This window comes from Aulostomus chinensis, chromosome 1, assembly GCF_037954235.1.
Source record: "Aulostomus chinensis isolate RoL2024-O1b breed Wild chromosome 1, RoL_Achi_v1.0, whole genome shotgun sequence".
NCBI classification, from domain to species: Eukaryota; Metazoa; Chordata; class Actinopteri; order Syngnathiformes; family Aulostomidae; genus Aulostomus; species Aulostomus chinensis.
In genome coordinates, this window is record NC_141320.1 from 51,413,381 (window position 1) to 51,438,059 (window position 24,679).

The 24,679-nt window shown below is 46.6% G+C and overlaps 2 non-coding genes across 2 annotated transcripts; one reads left to right on the forward strand and one right to left on the reverse strand.

Annotated features, from left to right (window-relative positions):
• Positions 1-484: 484 nt before the first annotated feature.
• On the forward strand, positions 485-558 carry trnan-guu (transfer RNA asparagine (anticodon GUU)). The gene has a single exon. It is a non-coding gene; the product is annotated as a tRNA-Asn (tRNA).
• A 23,635-nt stretch (positions 559-24,193) lies between these two features.
• trnan-guu (transfer RNA asparagine (anticodon GUU)) lies at positions 24,194-24,267 on the reverse strand. The gene has a single exon. It is a non-coding gene; the product is annotated as a tRNA-Asn (tRNA).
• Positions 24,268-24,679: the final 412 nt, after the last annotated feature.

A 24,679-nucleotide genomic window follows, 5' to 3' on the forward strand; every position in this document is an offset into this window, starting at 1 on the left:
GAGGCTGAGCTCCAGTCTGCTCTGAGGAGGCAGCAGACATCTGCACCACTCAGAGGTTTGGTTGGTGTCTTTGACAAAATCCCAACAAACTAAAATCCTGTTGAATCAGGAAGTTCTATTTGAACTCTCATCCACGTCACATGACCAAGAAAACCTCCTCTTTCATTCAGACCAGAACAGACAAACATAGAAACATTGTTTCAGCTTCTGATCAAACAATAACAAGTTCTTGATTGTTTGCCATGTTCTATTAATCAGACTGATGATCTCTGGATGTTCTAGGAGGGGGGTCTGTTTCTGATGAAGCCTGTTTGGTCTGGGGGGGGGGGGTTAAGATGGTGGGGCTGTTTCAGTTCTAGTGCTGAAGGCTTTCACCATGACAGCCAGACTCTCCTCTGTCCTTCATGGTCCCTCAAATGTGCAGTGTGGACCTCACAAACTGAATTTAGCCTGAAAACTCTTCATGAAAAGCAGGGGACTCAGAGTCTCTGTGGCGCAATCGGTCAGCGCGCTCGGCTGTTAACCGAGAGGCTGGTGGTTCGAGCCCACCCAGGGACGATGAACAGGCTCTGCTGGTGCTTAGGAGTCGCTGTGTTAATGATCTGAATGTGGACGGACAGATTGACCCTCCACAGCAGACGCCTGTGACAGATCTCTGGATGAGGCACGTCAGTGTTCAATTTAGTCGATGTGTGTCATGCAGTGTTGAGGAGGCCTGCTGGCTGTGGGTAAAGTGGGGGCTCAGAGTTTGTGGAGTCGGCTCTGGAGTGAAGGGGGTCACTGTTTGGTTCTCAGATGCTCCAGCTCAGGTTAGCGAGGTGGTGGAGAAACCAGTGAGAGCTCTGCCAGCTGGAGCCTCTTGGGTCCTGGGAGGCTTCACTCCTGGAGGTGGAAATGATGAGGAGTTTTAAAATCTGCTCCTCTTTCACGCTGACTTGTTCTCTTGGGTTCCCTCTTTCATTCATGTGTGATTTTAGTCTCAGCTCTCTAAACCTGAATGGAGCCAGAACCCATTTTAAAAGAGCTGCTCCTCTTAAACTCCTGGAGATCAAGAGGATCCTGCCATGTTTGTCCAGGAGACCCACAGCACAACAGTCAGTGAATGGGGATGCAGGCAGGCTTTTAATGGGGGTCATTTGAAGTCCCAAGTCCAGTTGGAGCAGAGGCTGGAGTTTGATTCTCCAGGAGTTTTTGTTGTTTTTTTTTTTTCACCAGTTTCTTTTGATTTGGAGGAAATCATTCCAGGTGTTTGAAAGAAAGTGAGAGCAACTTTGGAAAATGTTCAACTGGTGTTTTTAAATGTCTTTGCACCAACAAATGGTGGACAGGACAGCTTTTGAGACATTTTAATGCCACCGTTCAACAGTGAATCTGCTGGTTTCCTGTTTTTAGGAGCTGATGGGAGCTGCACAGAGAAGCTCTTTGAGACAGGAACCATTCAGAGCTCCACCCTGCTTCTTCCAGCAGGATCCACAGATCCACCAACACACCAGCTGTTTGATGAGTGGAGGCTTTTGACCAGGATTCCTAGACAGCACAGCTGGACTCACGCAACAGCTAACTTGTTAGCACCGACTAGACAGGAGCGCTTCTATGGTTTTACTCAGTGGCTCAATATTTTTAAGAGATGTCCCATTCAGCCTGTGGGTTTGAGTGATCACTCTTCAGTCTCCTGTTCTGTTTTATTAAAATATTCATTTCAAACCTCCTGCTTTCATTTGAACACAGCTCTTCTCAACAGCCAGACTTTTAGAAGTGCCTCTTTACCTTCCAATGACCTCATCAGAACCTTCGTCCTGTCTCTTAGATAAATTCCTACTTGGCTGCTTCAGGAAGTCTTCCCTCAGTGAGCACCTCTTTATTCAATCTGATTCCTCTGTCTGTAGTAACAGGACATGAACCACAGTCCTTGAAGGGAGCTGTCATTAAACCACTGCTTCAGAAGCCTCCTCTAGACCCTGAGGTTCTAGCCAACTATGGACTGATAGCTAACCTCCCCTCCTCTCTAAAATCCTGGAGAAAGCAGCTGCTAATTAGCTGAGTGACTTCCTCCATAACAAGAGTTGATTTGAGGGTTTCAGTCTGGTTTTAGAGCCCAGCCCAGCACAGAGACAGCACTGTAGAAATGACTAACACCTTTAATTCATCAGATGATGGCTTTGAGTCTGTCCTGGTCCTGTTAGACCTCAGTGCTGCCTGTGACACAGCTGACCATCAAATCCTGCAACACAGACCTGAACTCTAAGTTGGCATTCAGGGAACATTAAAGTGGTTTCAATCGTATTCATCAGGTTGATTTCAGTTTGTAGACGTTAATGATAAATCCTCTATACAAACCAAAGTTAAACACGGTGTTCCTCAAGGTTCAGTGCTGGGGCCGATACTCTTCACTTTATGTATGCTTCCTTTAGGTCATATTACTGGAAAACAGTCCATAAATTTCCATTGTTACACAGATGATACTCAGTTATATTTATCAATAAAGCTGGATGAAGGCCAGCAGTTGTCTACAACTCCATGCATTTGTTCCTTCTAGGCTGGACTATTGTAGTTCTTTATAATCAGGCTGCACTAACAAGTGGTTAAAGACCCTGCAGCTGCTCCAGAATGCAGCTGCTTGCGTAATGACAGGAACTAAGAAGAGAGACCACATCACCCTGTGTTAGCTTCATTGCACCGGCTTCCAGTGAGATGCAGAATAGAGTTTAAATCCTTCTCCTCACTTTAAAGGTCTAAAAGGAAAATTTAGGTACAAAAACAAACCTAAGGTCTGTTCTTGTTTTATTATTATTATTATTATTTCAAAAAATTGCAGGGATTTGGTTTTACAGCATCCAAATGTAACCCAGTTTCACTGCATACTGCTAATTAGCTCCCAATGCCCAGTGGGGCATCAGATGAACAGAAAAATAATAAAATAACACACTCAAAATAGTAAAACACCACATGGTGATACAAGTAGAGGCTCTCCATGTAAACACAAGAGAAGCACTGAGAATGAACAGTATGAACACATCTCCTCACAACACTTACCAAGTTAGCTGAATATGAACCCAACATCCACCGAGCACAAGCTAACAATTAGCTCCTTTTAATGCTAATTTCTGAAATAAACAGGAACTAAAGCAATCATTTTCAGAGTGCAAACACAGTTCTAACACTGCTGAACACAAAGTAAAAGGTTCTCAGTCTCACATCGTCAGTTTGCAACATTATAAAAGCAACTTACATCTTCAGTGACTCCTGCACTGCTGCTGACTGAAGGACAAAAGGATAACAAGAGGCAGGAAGTGCAGACTACCTGAAGCCCTTACAAAATAAAATACTTTCAATATAAAGCTTCATCAACTGAATTGTTTATTGTGAAGAATTCTAAACAGGCTGTTTACACTTTAATTCAGCTGTAGAAGAAGAAGAAGACCTTCACTGTGAAAACTCATCCTGTGTTACAGCCGCCCCTCCAGGACGGTCAGGGACCAACTTCAGTCCTGGTCCTGATCCACCAGAAATCCAACCAATTCCTCCCATAGGAACCATGTATTTGTTTGAGTGGTGCCCAGCAGCACAGCACCCTGCCTGAGCCGGACCACTGTGACTGTGTACGAGCCGGTACTGAGCGTATACTGCATGTGTACTACTACTAAAAGTACTTCACCAGAGGCTCCAGCTGATGTCCCATATTTCTCCATCAGCTGGATGACATCACTGACATCAGAGACTCCACCCACTCAATTATGTTCACTTATTCAGTGTTTGATCAGGATCAATACTTCATTATAAAGATCAGTACTTGGTGCCAAGTGGATCTTTGATGGTGACCTCAGAGAAATCAGATCAGCCCTCACACCCTCCTGTCCAATGGTGGCTCCATGATTTCAGCTTCATCCTGTTTGGACAAAGGAAGTTTCTCTGTTGCGTCATCTCATCTTTTCTTGATCTGAGGAGCTTTGTTAACTAACTCAGCAAGACTGATGTCTCTCAGCTGTGTGTTCTCATCATTGTTCTCCATGTAGACACGTTGTCTACACTGACCATAATCCACTCACCTTCCTTCATTCGTTGCAGTGTCCCAACCAGAGACCAGTAAGGTGGTCTCTGTTCCTGCAGTCATCCTGCTTGGATATTTCCTATGTGAAGGGGACGACAACATGGTGGTGGACGTGTTGTCTAGTTCCCTCTCTTCCTCCTCATCCATCATCTCTTCCTTGCACTTACCTTACACTCACACACAACCACAACCATAGACTTCACTGACAATGACATCGCTCACTGAGTTCATCTTTGATGTATCATTGGTTTAAATAAAGTCATTATTTGGCCTTCAACCTACATCTCCCACTCTTGTCTGCTTCAGAGCTGTCAAGACAAGAGGTTCGACCCCAGTGTGCGTTCTCAAGTGTCTTTTCAGAGATGCCTGTCGTGAGAATCTTTTCCCACAAACTGAGCAGGGAAATGGTTTCTCCCCAGTGTGCGTTCTCATGTGTCTTTTCAGAGTTCCCTTTTCTGAGAATCTTTTGCCACAAACTGAGCAGGGGAATGGTTTCTCCCCAGTATGTGTTCTTATGTGTGTTTTCAGGGATCCCATAGAGGAAAATCTTTTGCCACAAACTGAGCAGAGGAATGGTTTCTCCCCAGTGTGAGTTCTCATGTGTCTTATCAGACGTGTGTTTTCTGAGAAGCTTTTGTCACAAACTGAGCAGGGAAATGGTTTCTCCCCAGTGTGTGTTCTCATGTGTACATCCAAACTCCTTCTGTCACTGAAACCTTCACTGCATGTTGAGCACCTAAAGGGACGCTCATCCTCACTGACTTCAGTCTCAGCTTCAGAAGAGTCTGACATCTGGTCTTCAGTCTGGGGTTGTACAAGTGGATCTGGATCTACCTTGCTGGCTGGTTCTGGTTCTGGTCCTCCACTCTCTTCTTCATCAGCTTCTGTTTTCAGTGGATGAACTGGGCTGCTGCTCAGAGACTCTTCTTTCAAGTTCTCCTCAGTTAGACTCTGGTGAAGCTGTGGGAACTGAGGTTTCTCTTCGTCCCCTTCACTCTTCACAGGGACCAGAGTGAAGGGGAATGTGGTGATATCAGCCTCCTGCTGCCCTTGAAGCTGCCCTCCCTCCTCACTGGTCCAGAGCTCCTCCCACTCCTCTTTAATGTGGGGGGGCTCTGGGTCTTGCAGCTCCGGGGGAACCTCTTCTTTAATCACCAGCAGCTGCTCCACATCTGCAGGACACAAAAAGCAACATCAGAAATCTCTTCATTTGACTCTGAAACAGCGGAGCAACAGACAGAAACAGAAATCAACTCAATGAACAGAGACGTCCTGCTACTGAGGACCAGTCAGCAAACTGGGAACAGAAACGCTGGCTTCAGATGCTTGGATCAATGTTGTGTCACCCAGGTCAAAGGTCATAGGTCCCCTCTGCTGAATGGTTTTGTCCATTCATGATCACATCTGCTAGTCAGAATGTTCATTTCTAGAATGAGACCCTGTAGGAGAATGAGAGTTCAGTCCCTAGAACCAGAGGGAACCTGTACCGATGCTAAACATGTCAGCCCACCTACACTCACAGCCAGGGAGGTGCTGGCCACTGGGAGAAGTGGAATGATGATGATCAGTGGAGAAAAAAAGGTTGTTTTTAATGGGCTGATATAATTTCCAGTGTAAAGGGTCATCTTTTAACAAGGTAGCACTGTAGCAGCCTCCAGAAGAACGACACAAGGACACCAACATGCACAGCATGCTGGGCCAGCCTGTCACACACGACTCAGTTAGCAGGAGTTAGCAACACAGTGTGAATGTCCCCTCAGCTTGGTCTTGTCTTGGTTCAGTCCAATGGTAACATGCTTCTGATGCCTGTCAATGGGAGTGTTCTTAACATTGACCATTGACAGTGACTCACACCTCAGGTTCCAGCCCTGGAATGACGATTCCTGAGATCCACTGATGCGTCAGGTCTTTGTTTCTTTCACTTCATGATCCTCATGGCGCCATCAAAAAATAACAACACAAAAACACCTACACAGGAAATACTTAGCTCTCTGGCACACATAACGTCTGGACCAATATTAATATTAATATTTATATATAAAAAAGAATAAATGGCACACAAACAAGCAACCGGCGGCGCTCCCACGCCCTGGGTGCCTCCCTGAATTTTAACTACATTCTAGTCATCCACACCATCACATCTACACTCCCACGCACAACACAAACCCTGCACCCATGTTGGGATGGGGGGGCAGCTGGGGCGGGGAGTGGGTCCATTGCTGCCCCTTTTGTTAACTGCACCAGCGCGGGCCTGGGGGCCTGACAGGTGTTCTTGGGATGGGTGCTCTTCCTCCCAGTATGGTGGTTGGGCTGGGGTTGGTCGCAGGTCTTGCTGTTGGGTGGTGGACTCTCTCTCTCTCTTTGGTCTATTTTTAGGGCCTGAGCCAGAAGGTACTTCAGGCGAAGACCCTATGGTGTTTCTAAGCACACTCAAATACTAAAAACTCTAAAAAAATCCCACTAAACTAGCTCCAAATCTCACCAAATTTCACAGGCAGGTCAGGGGACGGGAGAGGGGGTGAGGTTTAACATTGGTTTCAATGGGGGGCCAAGAGAATATCTGTTTCGCAAGGAATTGTTTCTTTCTTTATTATTCTTTCTTATAACGTCACTTCGATCCTTAATTTGACCCCTAAACAGCTCCGAATTTTGGCACACACGTCAGTGATGGCGAAAAATTTGATATTCTGAAAAAAATCTGGAAAAACTCAATAGCACCACCTAGAGACACAAAAAACACCATAACACACCGTACGAATGTCCTAGAGACACGGGACCGACACCGTTGGATTCGTCTCGTCGAGACCGAAAAATCACAATAGGGAGCAGATCTCCTCTCAGGTACATCGTCTCAAACAATCACTGATCACATCTAAATTACAACTCCCATAGCTTAGAGAAACACACCGTTGGATTCCTGACAAAAATCCCTACAAGACTATGCTATTTGATGACACTTTGGGCCAGGATCTGAGGAGATATTAGGCTTTGAAACAGTAAAAGTGTCTCAGTCCTCCTCTGCTCTCCACTGTGACACAGCTGGTAGAGAGCAGGGGGGGGAGGGTTTATTTGAAGGCCAGCTCTCAGCTCAGCACTCAGACCAAGCATCGCACTGAGGCTTCTATCTCCTCAACTACAAGTCGCACCGATTGGGTTCTCACACCGTTGGATTTGGGCCGGCATTTGGCACCCGGCTGCGGGTGCCACGGGCTCAGGCCCAAACAACGCTGCTTGCAGCTTTAATTATATTTCGTCACTTGGTGACCAGGAGAATTTCCAATCGAATCCTCGATAAATCTCTGTTGTTATTGTTGTTACTGTTTTTGTTTGTTTGTTTTTCTCCTATTGTTGTCCCCCCCCCCTTGTCCTCCCTGTCCTGTCCCTGCTCTCTCTTCCTGTCCTCTCCTGAGCCTCAGTCCGGTAGCTTCATCAATGAACCAACACCATTCCTAATAAAGTTCAACACAGAAGGTGATAGGAGGAGTTTATCAGGTTCCTCCTTAGCAGAGTAGAACTGCTTCAGTCCAACAAAGCACCAGGAACATGGATGCTGCTGCTGAACAGGACAGGGTAAAAACTACAAAAGAAGGCTGGACAACAATCCACAGAAAAACTAGTTTACCCTTTGATTTTGACCTTTGAATTTTTACATTTTACCTTTCAGACGTTCACACACAACCCGGAAATGGCTTTTTTACACCTAAAATCCCCTAAAATGCTATCTGAGGACCTCTGCAGCTCCACTTCCTGGCTGAATGAGGGGCCCAGCAGGTCCCTGCGGGACTCACCTGCTCTGTCCAGCCTGACTCGGGGCTTCAGCACGGCATCGAGCAGCAACCTCTGCCGGCGGTTCTCCCGCTCGTACTCCGCCACGGTTTCCTCCAGCAGAGCCACGATCTGCTCCGCGGCCGCCGCCAGCCGCTCGGTGAGCAGCGCTCTCAGCACCGGGACTCCAGCCGCTGAGTCTCCTTCTCCCAGCTGCAGCAGGAAGTCTTCAGCGGCGGCGAGGATCCGCTCCTGGACCGACACCCGCAGCAGCTGCGCGGCGCACATGTTGAGGTTCTACTGGCGCCACTCAGCCTTCAGGAGAAAAAAGACCGAGGCCGGGGCTTCACGGACTTCTCCTTCTTTCCTTGTTGTTTGAAAACCTCCCGCTTCTTCTTTTTCTTCTTCTTCTCCTCCCTATTCTTCTTCTTCGGTTGGCCTCCAGCTTATTGGCTCATTACCGCCACCTTCTGTTCCGGAGTGTGGACCACACGGTAACTCCCAGTCTTCCTATCCTAACCAGATCTCCAATATTCCACCATCACGTCTATCATTAAACTCCTGATCCACTCCTGTGTCCCCTACTGCCTCCCTGTTCTCTCATAGGGTTTCTCTCTGTTCTCTCATTCACTCCTCATAGTGAACGTGTCTGACTAGAATGATCTCTTGTTCCAAGATGGCACTGTTCTTTTCTTCCTCAGTCTGATGAAGAGCTTGTGAGCAGCAAACGCCTCTCCCTCTGATGACTTCATGCTGTAGAACATGGAGGACCAACACTTCCTCCACTCATGAAGACTGCAGTGTGTCACTGAGACTGGAACCTAACAAAGAACCAGCCTCCCCTCTCACTGCTGTCCTTCATCAACACTAATTTGAAAATGAGCACCGAAGACTTCAGCTCTGGAGCTGAAACAGCCCCCACCATCTTAACCCCCCCAGACCAAACAGGCTTCATCAGAAACAGACCCCCCTCCTCTACCATCCAGAGATGAACCAAACTGATTCATAGAACATGCTAACAAACTAGAACATGTGATTGGAGGATCAGGTGCTCAAATGTTTCTATGTTTGTCTGTTCTGGTCTGAATGAAAGAGGAGGTTTTCTTGGTCATGTGACGTGGATGAGAGTTCAACTAGAACTTCCTGATTCAACAGGATTTTAGTTTGTTGGGATTTTGTCAAAGACACCAACCAAACCTCTGAGTGGTGCAGATGTCTGCTGCCTCCTCAGAGCAGACTGGAGCTCAGCCTCACTCACCTGTGGAGGCCCCAGCAGAGCCACGGTGTGATGGAGTTTCAGTTTAGGATCCAAGGTCCTGGATTGAATTGGTGTTTTATTTTATTTTCCACTTTTATTGATTGGTTCTTGTAAGAATCACTCCTAACGCCATCAGGATGTCATTTTTTGTCCTGCCCTGTCTCAACTGTTGGAGCACAACTACAGCCTGAACTCTGCCACTACCTTATCACTCCCTAACAACCTCATACAGACCCACTATCTGGACTAGCCTGACCCCCCTGACCCTCATCAGTCACTCGTAGTGCCTCACACTGGAGGGAATAGGAGCATCTGTGAGCTCTGACTGTTGGGATGCACATCCATGTGATGAAGAGCTGTTTTAAACAGGGAATCATTTGACCTCTTGACCTGTGTGGGCAGGTACAGAGGGACGATTCCATCATGAACAATAATATTACTAAACAAATGGGTCTTTAGCTTCTTTCTAAAGGCGTCCACAGCGTCCTCATGTCCAGTGGGAGAGCGTTCCAGAGTCTAGGAGCTGCAACCTGGAAGGTTCCCTCTCCTTCAGTGAGGCTGAATCCCTGTGGTCAGGGAGGATAAGGGACCCCACAGGTGTCACTAAAGTGCTTTAGACTGCAAAGCACTCAGCTAATCAAGCTGGGATCAACTGCTGTGGTGATCAAGGTATCAACATATATAACAAACAAAGAAAACAAAGTTGAGGAAAAGCACACAAAGAAGAAATTATGAACATGAACAGAGCATCTTCTACACCAGATGTCACACGGCTCAGTAGACCTCTGGTTTGACCCCTAGCAGGTCCAGTCTCCAGGGTGCCCCCATCATTCTGCTTTTCAGTTGCAGGACATGCAGTAGAATCCCATCGCTCCTCTGCAGAAGAACTTATGAGAGCGTCTGCTTGCTCTTCTCTGGCTGGACGTAGGGGAGAGTCTGCTTGCTCTTCTCTGGCTGGACGTAGGGGAGAGTCTGTTTGCTCTTCTCTGGCTGGACGTAGGGGAGAGTCTGCTTGCTCTTCTCTGGCTGGACGTAGGGGAGAGTCTGCTTGCTCTTCTCTGGCTGGACGTAGGGGAGAGTCTGTTTGCTCTTCTCTGGCTGGACGTAGGGGAGAGTCTGCTTGCTCTTCTCTGGCTGGACGCAGGGGAGAGTCTGTTTGCTCTTCTCTGGCTGGACGTAGGGGAGAGTCTGCTTGCTCTTCTCTGGCTGGACGTAGGGGAGAGTCTGCTTGCTCTTCTCTGGCTGGACGTAGGGGAGTGTCTGTTTGCTCTTCTCTGGCTGGACGTAGGGGAGAGTCTGCTTGCTCTTCTCTGGCTGGACGTAGGGGAGAGTCTGTTTGCTCTTCTCTGGCTGGACGTAGGGGAGAGTCTGCTTGCTCTTCTCTGGCTGGACGCAGGGGAGAGTCTGTTTGCTCTTCTCTGGCTGGACGTAGGGGAGAGTCTGCTTGCGCTTCTCTGGCTGGACGTAGGGGAGAGTCTGTTTGCTCTTCTCTGGCTGGACGTAGGGGAGAGTCTGTTTGCTCTTCAGAAGTTTGCTGGACCTTCACTTGAAGGTCATGATTTTCCTCTTTCAAACAGCTTTTTAAATCATGAAGATTCCCCAGGATTTCCCTCTGAGCACTGCTCCTTTTCTTCTTTTGTGTTCTCACTGCACATAGAAGACTCTGAACTTCACCATTCAGACTGTCACACTTTGTGGGGTCCTGGTCCTTCCTTGATTCGAGGTGGGCCAACTCTGCAGTGAAGGTCTCTGTCTCCTGAGATGCAGTAGAAACTCGTCTCCTCAAACATCCATTTTCTGCCTCTCTCTCCTCACTCTGGGACCTCAGCTGTTCAAGAGTCGTCTTCTTCTCAGTGAGTTCTTCTCTCGTATTGTTAATCTCTGCCTGGATGGAGTTGAGCTCACACTTGAGGTCACACTTCTCCTTGTAAACCATCTTCACCTCAAGCTGAAGATTGTGGACTTGTGTGTTCAGGTCTCTGATCTGAGTCTGATTCTCCTCCCTCACAGATTCAAGGTTGCCCACCATGGCAGACATGTTCTCTACCAGCTGATATGCAATGATCTTCTCTTGTCCAAGACTGGAAACCTGTCCCCACAAATTCTGGTTTTCTGTCCATCTCTTGTCACACAGAGACTGAAGCTGATCAAGTGCACTTTTCTTCTCAGTCAGGTCTTCTTCAAGACATTTCATCTCCACCTGTTCTCTCTCCCTCAGAGACTGAACCTGGGTCAGCTCTTTTCTGAGCTCATGGTTCTCTCCATCAACCTTCCTCCCCTCACGCTGAAGACTGTGGACTGTTGTGTTCAGATCTTCTATCTGAGTCTGGTTCTTGTCCTGGACCGTTTGGAGGTTGGCCACCACAGCAGTGAGGTTCTGTAGCTCCTGGATTGCTCTTTTATTCTCACGTTCAAGAGTAGAAACTTGTTCCCTCAAATTCTGGTTTTCTGCCTGTGTGTTGTCACACAGAGACTGAAGCTGCTCAAGTGCAGCTTTCTTCTCAGTCAGGTCCTCCTGCTCTGTCAGCCTTAGAGATGGAGGAGCAGGATCACATTGACCAGGATCATTCAGTGGATAAATACAGCTCCTACTGAGATCCACCAGATCTCTGAATGCTCCAACTACACAATCCAATGGAGTCATAGCCTTCTGTCCTGGGTTGATCTGAAGATCTTGAGCCAGACTAAATCTCCTGGAACTGTCAAGTGTTTAAAGAGCAAAACTGCCCCAGAAATGTGGAGTCTGGATTCTTTTCTATAATGTGATGGCAGTGACAGTCCTGCAGAGTGACATCACTGACATGACTGGATGACTTCAGTCACATGACAGGATGACAGTGTAGATGCCAATGTAGAGGTTGGGGAAATAGTCTCTGAGAATCCAGCTTGAAGCCACGCCCTCCTTGTTCTTCAAAAACCCAAACAGTGACCATCAGTCTCCCTGAAATCCTGTACTTGGTTCAATGTTGCTGTTCCATTTTGCAGCAGCAGGTGTCGCTGTGATACCAGGTTCAGTTCAAGATTCCCAACTCCAGCTCATGTTGGTGACGTCAGTGGCAGGTAAAATGGCGCTTCAGTGGATCATGTGATCAACTCATGTGTGTCCTCACTGCTCCACAGGTCTGTCAAATGTTCTGTAAAATAGTTGGACCCAGCAGAGCTGCTAGATTAGGAGTTGATGGAGTCGTTGCAGATACCAGGGTCCAAAGTCCAGCTTGAACCTGGTTTGTGCAGTTCTTTGTCAAGCTAGCAGCCATTCTTTTCACTGCCAAGCTAAAGTGACTTCTGTCAACAAAGGTCAACATACAAAAGGATATTTCTACTGGCAGTTCAAGATTTTGATCAAACTCCTTTTTCAGAGCTGGAACCTTCCTCTTGTGTCAGCTTCCTGTTCCCATCTCCATGGTAACGGTCAGTTTTGACCCACGTCTTCAATCAGCTGTCAAATAAACTTAAACAGTTTTCTATCCTCCAAGTTGTTTCCATCTCTTGGTGACCTTGTTAGGCTTCCTTATCCATGGAAATATTGGTTTGAAGATTTAGTTGTGGGCCTCTGGACCTTTTTTTAGTCAGTAAACCCTCCATTTCAGTTAAAAAAATGGTAAAATGAACCTCAAGAAAATCCTAGAAATAAACCAAAGGTTGTTGTGTTTCCTGACCATTACTGAGGGTGTTAGAACACATCTCTGACATGGACTGGTTTGATTTAGTATTCATTTTAATATCATTAACTATTGGAACATCCATGGTGTTATGGGTCAGTTTAGACCCTCATATATTTACTTCAAGAAAAAGAGAAAAAAAGTCTCTTTTTCATCAACAGAACTTTAATACTAACACAAAATGAAAAGCAGAACAAGCCAGAAGCCAAAATGTGGATTTGGAAGGTCAACAAACAACAACCAACAACAAGCAAACCAAACCAACAGAAACCAGTTACCGGTTCAAAACCAGTAAAAAACAAAAACAGAGGAAAAGTCTCTGTGTGTAAGAACATGCATGCATGTATGTGTGTGTGTGTGTGTGTGTGTGTGTGTGTGTGTGTGTGTGTGTGTGTGTGTGTGTGTGTGTGTGTGTCAAATACTGACCCACTTCTTTTGCCAACATGAGCCCACAGTGGTGGTGTCTCCAAAGAGGTGGAGCTCTGTCCTTCACCTGCTAGGTTCCAGCAGGCAGCTCAGGTCTAGTTTTCTTCACTGAGCCACCATGATGAGTTTCCTCTGAGAAGTTCTTGTCCAATGTCCCCAGTCTGAGACCCCAGCTCCACCCCATGGACAGCCTCCTGGATGATGTCCTCAAGCAGCATCCCTGTTTGTCTCCTGGCTGCAGCTGGACGCCCTCACAACCCATAGACAGAGACAACCAGCACTGGCATCATTTTAATGCCACTGTTCAACAGTGAATCTGCTGGTTTCCTGTTTTTAGGAGCTGATGGGAGCTGCACAGAGAAGCTCTTTGAGACAGGAAGCATTCAGAGCTCCACCCTGCTTCTTCCAGCAGGATCCACAGATCCACCAACACACCAGCTGGCTGATGTCCATCCCATCCATCCATTGTCTTCTGCTTATTCCTTATGTTAAGGGTCGCGGGGGGGGGGGGGGGGGCTGGAGCCTATGCCAGTATCTTCAGGCGAGAGGCAGGGTTCACCCTGGACAGGTCACCAGTCCATCACAGGTCCAACACATAGAGACAGACAACCATTCGCTCTCACAGTCACACCTACAGTCAATTTAGAGTCTGGATTAACCTGGTCCCTCTTGATGTCTTTGGACTGTGGGAGGAAGCTGGAGTACCAGAGAGAACCCACACAGGAACAGGAGAACATGGAGACTCACCCAGAAAGACCCCGTGCTGGAGCCAGGACTAGAACCAGGAACCTTCTTGCTGTGAGGAGACAGTGCTGACCACTGCACCACCGTGCAGCCCTGGATGGAACACATTCCCATGAAAATGCTGCTTTTATTGTGAGGCTTGGCCTCCAAATAGTCCACACATTCAACTCTGATGTCATCAGATCAGAAGGTGGCAGTGTTGTGTCTGTTTGTGTGTCTCTGGTTCCTCTTCCTGCCTCTGCTGTCTTCTTTCAGGTCTTCTTGATGGTCCGGCTTCTTCTCCTCCATCGAGGGGTTGCTCTCACCGAGTGGAAGCCTTGTAAACCTGGTGATTCCAAGATGGCTGCTGCCTTCATTCCTCGTTACTGTTATGGTGTTGATTCACTACACGCCCACATTGTTGTGCTGATTAGAGAAAAAGGTTATGTTTCCATCCAAGTGTCCTGCACAACTCTCAGCTAGTAACTTAACATAAGAGGTAACTTGGTGTGCAGAGTAGAAAATACTTGAAGTGAGAAAATACTTGAAGTGGGAAGACTGAGAATACTTCAATATGTGAGCCTGTGTACTTGAGCTTTGGCCTTGTTTCAGTGTCAGGAACCAATCAGAGCAGCCTCCTCCTGACTAAACAGCTCTACTCATCAAGCCCCTGACCCCAGACTCTTCTTGGTGAACTGATCAGAGATCAGATTAGTAGAGAAGCAGTGACACAAAGGGAAACTTGCTCATTCCCTGAACGCAGCTCCATCAAACAGAGCAATGCTAACTGTTCACCTGCAGTGTTGTTCAAGAGGGGTGGAGAGAGCAGGGAGGAAGAGAGGTGGAGAGAAGAGCACGGGGTCTCCATCCAGGGATCTGCTGTTATTTTCTCAGCCCCCCTCCTCCCTTCCTTCCTGCTCACACACTTTGTCACGTGGACACGTGTTATTTGTAAATGGAAAGCTGCCAGAGTTCAACAGGGCTGAGTTTTCTCTCCAGTTTGACGGCCAAATTTGGTCAAATAATTGGAGATGAAGAGGAAGAGAGCTTTGTATCGTCCACGTTTGTGAGGAAGATCTTTTCATGCCACTCTTGATTTCTTTTGTTTTTGAAAGAAAGATATGGTCAGTTCCAAAAATTGGATCATTGTGATTGACAGGACCAGGCTCAGACACAGGACAGAAGCAGGGTTCACGGCAAGGGACGTTGATGTTCTTGTACTCCGAGCAGAGAAACCAAACGGCTGCAAACGTATCCACTAAATCTAGACTATCGGATAAAACTTTCAAAAACTCTCAGAGGCTGAAGAACACAAGACAGGCACGGCTGCATTAACAAGGTAGAGGCTGTGGCAGGAACTGTGCATCAACGGGCTGGAGTGAGCACACAAGGACGAGACAGGAGTGAAGGGTGGATGAGGCGTCATGAAGCCTGTGGACGCCATGACACTGTGTTACTGTCACTGAATACTGACACCTGCTGGACTGTAAACTTCCCTGCAGGCTTGACCGACTGAACTGACACTGATTTGATGACCCGTGAACACAATGAGATCATTGAAGTCTTTGCGTTCATACTGGATCGTTCCATGTCTTTGAACAATGGGACCATGATGTGAAAGTCTCAGTGAAAGTGATGGGAATGAGGACGCTTTGTTTTTACAAATTTTTATTAAAAAAAGAAGTTTTTCCAACGTTTTCAAATCAAGTCTGTTGGGTTTCTTGAAGCGATTTCTCCTGCCGTGGAGCTCCAACAGACGCGCGAACCAGAGGGAGGAAACCACGGCGTTTCACTGCTTTACATTTAGAACCTCACGCCAAGCCGGAGAAGCAGGTCCTGAATCAGTCACGTGGTCACTGCCGGCTGAAGAGGCTTTGGACGTCACCACATACGTCATCAATACGCGCTTCACAAAACGACAAGAAGACGCGGGAAGCTTTGAACACAACAAGGAAAGAAGGAGAAGTCCGTGAAGCCCCGGCCTCGGTCTTTGTCTCCTGAAGGCTGAGTGGCGCCGGTAGAACCTCAACATGTGCGCCGCGCAGCTGCTGCGGGTGTCGGTCCAGGAGCGGATCCTCGCCGCCGCTGAAGACTTCCTGCTGCAGCTGGGAGAAGGAGACTCAGCGGCTGGAGTCCCGGTGCTGAGAGCGCTGCTCACCGAGCGGCTGGCGGCGGCCGCGGAGCAGATCGTGGCTCTGCTGGAGGAAACCGTGGCGGAGTACGAGCGGGAGAACCGCCGGCAGAGGTTGCTGCTCGATGCCGTGCTGAAGCCCCGAGTCAGGCTGGACAGAGCAGGTGAGTCCCCCGGACCTGCTGGGCCCCTCATTCCTGGGTCCTGTTAAGAAGCCCTGCCTTAACAATCAGTAGCAGCGTGTTACCATTGAACTGAACCACAACAACACCTCGCCTGAATGACGTTCACACTGGATCACCAACTGCTGCTAACTTGTGGACCAGAATGTGAACCAGGCTCCAGCTGCATTGTTACCAACATAAAGGGAAGTTTTAGGAACTCAGGAAACAAAGTCGACCTGAAACAATTGGTTTATTTCCTGTTGTTACTGATTTAATTTAAAACCTTCAAAGAAATGCATACAACATGACAATTAACACCTCAACATCAAAACAGTCAGCACACACACACACACACACACACACACACACACACGTGTCAGCAGTCTCTCTGTGTCCTGCAGCAAGTCACATGATATCCAAATGAGTCCCATCAGAATGAACCAATGTTACAGCAGCTTTAGGGGACAAAATCCAAAGGCAAACCTCCTGCAGACACCAGTGAAGCTCTGTTGTTTCATTTCAATGCAGTTTCAGTCCAGATCAGTGAGTCCAGAGCTGCTAGCTTGACAGCTAAACACGGAGCATCACAACACTCAGCAGGACCCTGGCTGGAGTCGTTCTGCCAGCTTGAAGTGACGTCACTCATGCAGCTCTTTGAGTGTCTCAGTGGTTCAGACCTCCAGTGCTCCAACATGAACAGGAACTTTGAAGACCATCAACCATTCATCAACAGTACAGAACAATGAGAAGAGTTTCCACTTCTAAATAAAAGGCCATCACACTGTTACTACTACAATATTACAGTATTAGAGGTTTAGAAAGTTCACCAAATTAAGAGTAAAATGATATCATAGGCATTGACTCAGCTGTGGAACAACCATGAATTCTGCTCGCTATCAAGAAATCCTGGCAAAGAATGTTGGGCCATCAGTTCGAGACCTCCAGCTGAAGCGTACCTGGGTTCTGCAGCAAGACAACGATCTGAAGCACACCAGCAAGTCCACATCTGAAAGACTAAAAAAGAACAAAATGAGGGTTTTGGTGTGGCCTCGTCAAAGTCCTGACCTGAACCCTATTGAGATGCTGTAGCAGGACCTTAAAAAGGCTGTTCATGCCCGAAAACCATCCAATCTGATTGATCTTTTCAATTTTGCACAGAAGAGTGGGCCAAAATCCCACCACAGCGATGTGAAAGACTCATTGCCTCTTATCGCTAACACTTGACTGCAGTTATTGCTGCAAAAGGTGGTTCAACCAGCTGTTAGGGTCAGGGGGACAATCACTTATTCACATGGGCCTTCGGAGGCTCAGATGTTTTTTACCTTATTAAATGACATTGGCACCAAAAACTGCATTTTGTGTTTCCTTGTGTTTTATCTTTGTAAAATATTTAGGTTTGCTGGATCTGAAATGGATGAGCCTGACAAATGTGCAAGAAATGTCAGACATTAACTGATGAATCAACTAGCAGATGTGATCATGAATGGACAAAACCATTCAGCAGAGGGGACCAGTGACCTTTGACCTGGGTGACCCAACGTTGATCCAAGCATCTGAAGCCAGCGTTTCTATTCCCAGTTTGCTGACTGGTCCTCAGTAGCAGGACGTCTCTGTTCATTGAGTTGATTTCTGTTTCTGTCTGTTGCTCCGCTGTTTCAGAGTCAAATGAAGAGATTTCTGATGTTGCTGTTTGTGTCCTGCAGATGTGGAGCAGCTGCTGGTGATTAAAGAAGAGGTTCCCCCTGAGCTGCAGGACCCAGAGCCCCCCCACATTAAAGAGGAGTGGGAGGAGCTCTGGACCAGTGAGGAGGGAGGGCAGCTTCAAGGGCAGCAGGAGGCTGATATCACCACGTTCCCCTTCACTCTGGTCCCTGTGAAGAGTGAAGGGGACGAAGAGAAACCTCAGTTCCCACAGCTTCACCAGAGTCTAACTGAGGAGAACTTGAAAGAAGAGTCTCTGAGCAGCAGCCCAATTCATCCTCTGAAAACAGAAGCTGATGAAGAAGAGAGTGGAGGACCAGAACCAGAACCAGCCAGCAAGGTAGATCCAGATCCACTTGTACAACCCCAGACTGAAGACCAGATGTCAGACTCTTCTGAATCTGAGACAGAAGTCAGTGAGGATGAGCGTCCCTTTAGGTGCTCAACATGCAGTAAAGGTTTTAGTAACAGAAAGTGTTTGGATAAACACATGAGAACACACACTGGGGAGAAACCATTCCATTGCTCAATTTGTGGCAAAAGATTCTCAAAGGGATATTTGACCACACACATGAGAACACACACTGGGGAGAAACCATTCCCCTGCTCAGTTTGTGGCACAAGATTCTCAGACAAGAGACATCTGAAAAGACACATGAGAACACACACTGGGGAGAAACCATTCCCCTGCTCAATTTGTGGCACAAGATTTTCAGAAAATGGATATCTGAAAAACCACATGAGAACGCACACTGGAGAGAAACCATTCCTCTGCTCAGTTTGTGGCACAAGATTCTTAGAAAAGAGACATCTGAAAAGACACATGATAACACATACTGGGGAGAAACCATTCCCTTGCTCAGTGTGTGGCACAAGATTTCCAGAAAATGGATATCTGAAAAACCACATGAGAACACACACAGGAGAGAGACCATTCCCCTGCTCCCTTTGTGGCAAAACATTCTCTGTTAAGGGACATCTGAAATCACATATGAGCACGCACACTGGGGAGAAACCACTCCCCTGCCCCGTTTGTGGCAAAAGATTCTCAGAAAAGCGACACCTGACAAAACACATGAGAATGCACACTGGGGAGAAACCCTTAACCTGCACAGTTTGTGGCAAAAAATGGTCAGAAAAGGGAAATCTGACAAAACACATGAGAACGCACACTGGGGAAAAACCATTCCCCTGCTCAGTTTGTGGTAAAAGATTCTCAGTCAAGGGAAATTGGAAAAGACACTTAAGAACGCACACTGGGGAGAAACCATTTGTCAAAGCATGACATTGAAGCTGTAACAAAAGTGTGGGAGATGCAGGTTGAAAGCCAAATAATGAATGTATTTAACAAAAAAAAAAACAACACAATGATGAACCAAATATGGGCCCAGGTGCCTCCAACTAGGAGGAATGAACATTTCCCCACCCTCCAAAAGACATGAGATTCCACGTGACTTTTCAGTTCAACAGGTGTATTGGGAGCTAATGAGCGGTGTGCGCCAAAACTGGATCACATTTTGATGCTGCAAAAACAAATCCCTGCAATCGTTCAAAATAATAATACAAGAACACACCTTCAGTTTGTTTTGTGTCAGAACTGTTCTTGAAGAGCTTCAAAGGGAGGAGGATTTTAAACACTACTCTGGATTTTACTGGAGGCCAGTGCAGCAAAGCTAAGACTTGGGTGATGTGGTCGCTCTTCCTAGTTCCTGTCAGTTCGCTTGCAGCTGCATTCTGGACCAGCTGCAGAGTCTTCAACCACTTGTTAGTGCAGCCTGATTATAAAGAATTACAACCGTCCAGCTTAGAAGTAACAAATACATGGACTAGTTTTTTAGCATCATCTTGGGATGGAATGTGTCTAATTTTTGAGATAGTGTGTTGATGAAAAAAGGCGGTCCTTGAAATTTGTTTAATGTGGGAATTGAAGTACAACTCCTGACCAAATTGAACTCCTAAGTTCTTAACTGTGCTGCTGGAGGCCATAGTGATGTCATCCAGAGCAGTGATATCACTAGAAAATGGGCCTCTAAGGGTTTGGGGCCAAGCACAGGAACTTCTGTCTTATCAGAGTTGAACAGTAAAAAGTTACAAGTCATCCAGGCCTTCATGTCTGGAATGCATGTTTGTAGTTTGGATAACTGTTGGCCTTCATCCAGCTTTATTGATGAATATAATTGAGTATCATCTGTGAAACAATGGAAATTTATGGAGTGTTTTTGAATAACATGACCTAAAGGAAGTGTTGAAGTGTTCAAGTCTCTGTGGCAGGATTTGATGGTCAATTGTGTCAAAGGCAGCACTGAGGTCTAACAGGACGAGTACAGACACAAAGCCATGATCTGATGAATTAAAGGTAGTTAGTAGTTTCTACAGCGCTGTCTCTGTGCTGGGCTGGGCTCTAAAACCAGACTGAACCCCTCAAATCAACTCTTGTCATGTAGGAAGTCACTCAGCTGATTACCAACTGCTTTCTCCAGGATGTTAGAGAGAAAGGGGAGGTTAGCTATCAGTCTGGAGTTGGCGAGAACCTCAGGGTCTAGAGGAGGCTTCTGAAGCAGTGGTTTCATGACAGCTGCCTTCAAGGACTCAACTCAGAATCAGGGATCTCTGTAGTAGGGAGACATGGCATTGAGTTTAATACTGGTGGAATTACTTCCTTCAGATGTGGTCAGACCCACCCTGAGAGTTTGGGGAGAACCCTTGAAGCCTGGGACTTCAGGTCCAACGCTGAGACCACGGCGTGATGGAGAGTTCTGATGATTCATCAGCACAATCAAACTCTGAGAACTCCTCCCTCCCTGGTTGATCTGAGTCAAAGTTCCCATGTCTGATCAACTTCCTGTCCTGATGACATCACTGCTGCAGGTGAACAGTTAGCATTGCTCTGTTTGATGAAGCTGCGTTCAGGGAATGAGGAAGTTTCCCTTTGTGTCACTGCTTCTCTACTAATCTGATCTCTGATCAGTTCACCAAGAAGAGTCTGGGGTCAGGGGCTTGATGAGTAGAGCTGTTTAGTCAGGAGGAGGCTGCTCTGATTGGTTCCTGACACTGAGACAAGACCTTCATTTATTTATGATGACATCACCAATATGAGCCTTCCCAGTCTGTCAGGGGGTAGAATTCAGTCAGCACCAATGACATCAGAGTCAGAGTTTAGACATCAAAGCAGACATCAAAGTCTCTCTTTGAAAACCAAAATATAGAGAAATATATTTGAAAAGAATATTGCACGTTTATAAATACTAGAAGAATGAAGAGAAGGTGGTAGAGGTGGAGGCAGAAAAGAGGAATGTTTTTTTGTTTCTCTTCAGTTAAAATTATGTTGTGTGTTCTTTCATCTTCAAATCTGTTTTTGTTTTGAATAAATTAATGGTTCTTGATTATTTTACTCTTTGTGTCAGTGACAGTTTTGAGGTTATTTTGATGATGTCAGAGCTGTGTTTTTATAATATTTTTCATAATCAGTTGTCTTTTATTGTTTAATAAATATATAAAACTTTATAGGTGAATGTTGTCTGTTAAGTTGTTTGTTTGTTGGGTGGAAATTTATCACAAATGTTGAAACTGTGAAGAAAGAAGTGTTTTGTTGGTGTTCTGCCTGGTATGGATTGTAAATTTCTTTTGCTCACTCCCTTGATGAGGTAGAAGAAGCCGGACCATCAAGATGACCTGAAAAAAGACAGCAGAGGCAGGAAAAGAGGAACCAGAAAGACACAAACCTCACAGACTCAGAGTCTCTGTGGCGCTCGGCTGTTAACAGAGAGGCTGGTGGTTGGAGCCCCCCAGGGACCAGGACCAGGCTCTACTGGTGCTGAGGACTCTGTTGATCAGCTGCTGAGTTGCTACTTGATGTCAACGTTGGTCTGTTTCATCCTCAGTAGTTGGATCCTAGCAGAGTCGCTGCATCGATGATCTGAATGTGGACGGACAGATTGACCCTCCACAGCAGACGCAGGTGAGAGCTCTGCCAGCTGGAGCCTCTTGGGTCCCGGGAGGTTTCACTCCTGGAGGTGGAAATGATGAGGAGTTTTAAAATCTGCTCCTCTTTCACGCTGACTTGTTTTCTTGGGTTCCCTCTTTTATTCATGTGTGATTTTAGTCTCAGCTCTCTGAACCTGAATGGAGCCAGAACCCATTCTAAAAGAGCTGCTCTTTTAAACTCCTGGAGATCAAGAGGATCCTGCCATGTTTGTCCAGGAGACCCACAGCACAACAGTCAGTGAATGGGGATGCAGGCAGGCTTTTAATGGGGGTCATTTGAAGTCCCAAGTCCAGTTGGAGCAGAGGCTGGAGTTTGATTCTCCAGGAGTTTTTGTTGTTGTTTTTTTCACCAGTTTCTTTTGATTTGGAGGAAATCGTTCCAGGTGTTTGAAAGAAGGTGAGAGCAACTTTGGAAAATGTTCAACTGGTGTTTTTATTTTTTTATTTTTTTTAACCTGTCCTGTTCAGCAGCAGCATCCATGTTCCTGGTGCCTTGTTGGACTGAAGCAGTTCTACTCTGCTAAGGAGGAACCTGATAAACTCCTCCTATCACCATCTGTGTTGAACTTTATTAGGAATGGTGTTGGTTCATTGATGAAGCTACCGGACTGAGGCTCAGGAGAGGACAGGAAGAGAGAGCAGGGACAGGACAGGGAGGACAAGGGGGGGGGGACAATAGGAGAAAAACAAACAAAAACAATAACAACAGAAAAAAAGAAAAACATTGGTTGCAGAATTTCCAGTGCAGATTTACCATTTGGTTTAATATCATTTTAAGATAAATGTCTGAGTGTGTGATTATGGGTCAGTTGTGCGCTCCATGCGTGTATGTGTGTATACATGTGTGTATGTGTGTGCTACGGTTTGTCTTGGATGCTGTGGGTAGCTGGCTGTAGCTGATGTGGGGGACCAGGACAACATGCCCCCAGTCCAGGATAGCAGGCAGGTCAGGACCAGGCCACCAGAGCACCCAAAAACCCCCAGAACACAGGGAGCCCCAGGCCACCCCTCCCCCAGGAAACAGCCACAGGCCCAACCCATTATATTCTTTAATATACTGCAATAGTAATGGACCCTCTATGACACTGTAGTGAGGAATCTATCAAGGAGTAAAAATGATTTTAATCAAAGAATTTTGAAGTAAATTTTGAGATCAGTTTGAGCCTCTCTCTCTGTCTCTGTCTCTCTCTCTCTCTCTCTCTTTCTCTCTCTCAGGAGCTTTTCAATGAATATTTTAATAAAACAGAACAGGAGACTTAAGAGTGATCACTCAAACCCACAGGCTGAATGGGACATCTCTTAAAAATATTGAACCACTGAGTAAAACCATAGAAGCGCTCCTGTCTAGTTGGTGCTAACAAGTTAGCTGTTGAGTGAGTCCAGCTGTGCTGTCTAGGAATCCTGGTCAAAAGCCTCCACTCATCAAACAGCTGGTGTGTTGGTGGATCTGTGGATCCTGCTGGAAGAAGCAGGGTGGAGCTCTGAATGCTTCCTGTCTCAAAGAGCTTCTCTGTGCAGCTCCCATCAGCTCCTAAAAACAGGAAACCAGCAGATTCACTGTTGAACGGTGGCATTAAAATGTCTCAAAAGCTGTCCTGTCCACCACTTGTTGGTGCAAAGACATTTAAAAACACCAGTTGAACATTTTCCAAAGTTGCTCTCACTTTCTTTCAAACACCTGGAATGATTTCCTCCAAACCAAAAGAAACTGGTGAAAAAAACAACAACGAAAACTCCTGGAGAATCAAACTCCACCCTCTGCTCCAACTGGACTTGGGACTTCAAATGACCCCCATTAAAAGCCTGCCTGCATCCCCATTCACTGACTGTTGTGCTGTGGGTCTCCTGGACAAACATGGCAGGATCCTCTTGATCTCAAGGAGTTTAAAAGAGCAGCTCTTTTAAAATGGGTTCTGGCTCCATTCAGGTTTAGAGAGCTGAGACTAAAATCACACATGAATGAAAGAGGGAACCCAAGAAAACAAGTCAGCGTGAAAGAGGAGCAGATTTTAAAACTCCTCATCATTTCCACCTCCAGGAGTGAAGCCTCCCGGGAGGCAGAGTTCTCATTCATTTCTCCACCACCTCGCTAACCTGAGCTGGAGCATCTGAGAACCAAACAGTGAGCCGACTCCACAAACTCTGAGCCCCCACTTTACCCACAGCCAGCAGGGCTGCCAGCAACACTGCATGACACACAACGACGAAACTGAAGACTGAAACGTCTCATCCAGAGATCTGTCACGTGGGTCTGCTGTGGAGGGTCAATCTGTCCGTCCACATTCAGATCATAAACGCAGCGACTCCTAAGCACCAGTAGAGCCTGGTCATTGTCCCTGGGTGGGCTTGAACCACCAGCCTCTCGGTTAACAGCCGAGCGCGCTGACCGATTGCACCACAGAGACTCTGAGTCTCCTGCTTTTCATGAAGAGTTTTCAGGCTAAATTCAGTTTGTGAGGTCCACACTGCACATTTGAGGGAACATGAAGGACAGAGGAGAGTCTGACTGTCATGGTGAAAGCCTTCAGCACTAGAACTGAAACAGCCCCACCATCTTAACCCCCCCAGACCAAACAGGCTTCATCAGAAACAGACCCCCCTCCTAGAACATCCAGAGATCATCAGTCTGATTAATAGAACATGGCAAACAATCAAGAAAATGTTATTGTTTGATCAGAAGCTGAAACAATGTTTCTATGTTTGTCTGTTCTGGTCTGAATGAAAGAGGAGGTTTTCTTGGTCATGTGACGTGGATGAGAGTTCAACTAGAACTTCCTGATTCAACAGGATTTTAGTTTGTTGGGATTTTGTCAAAGC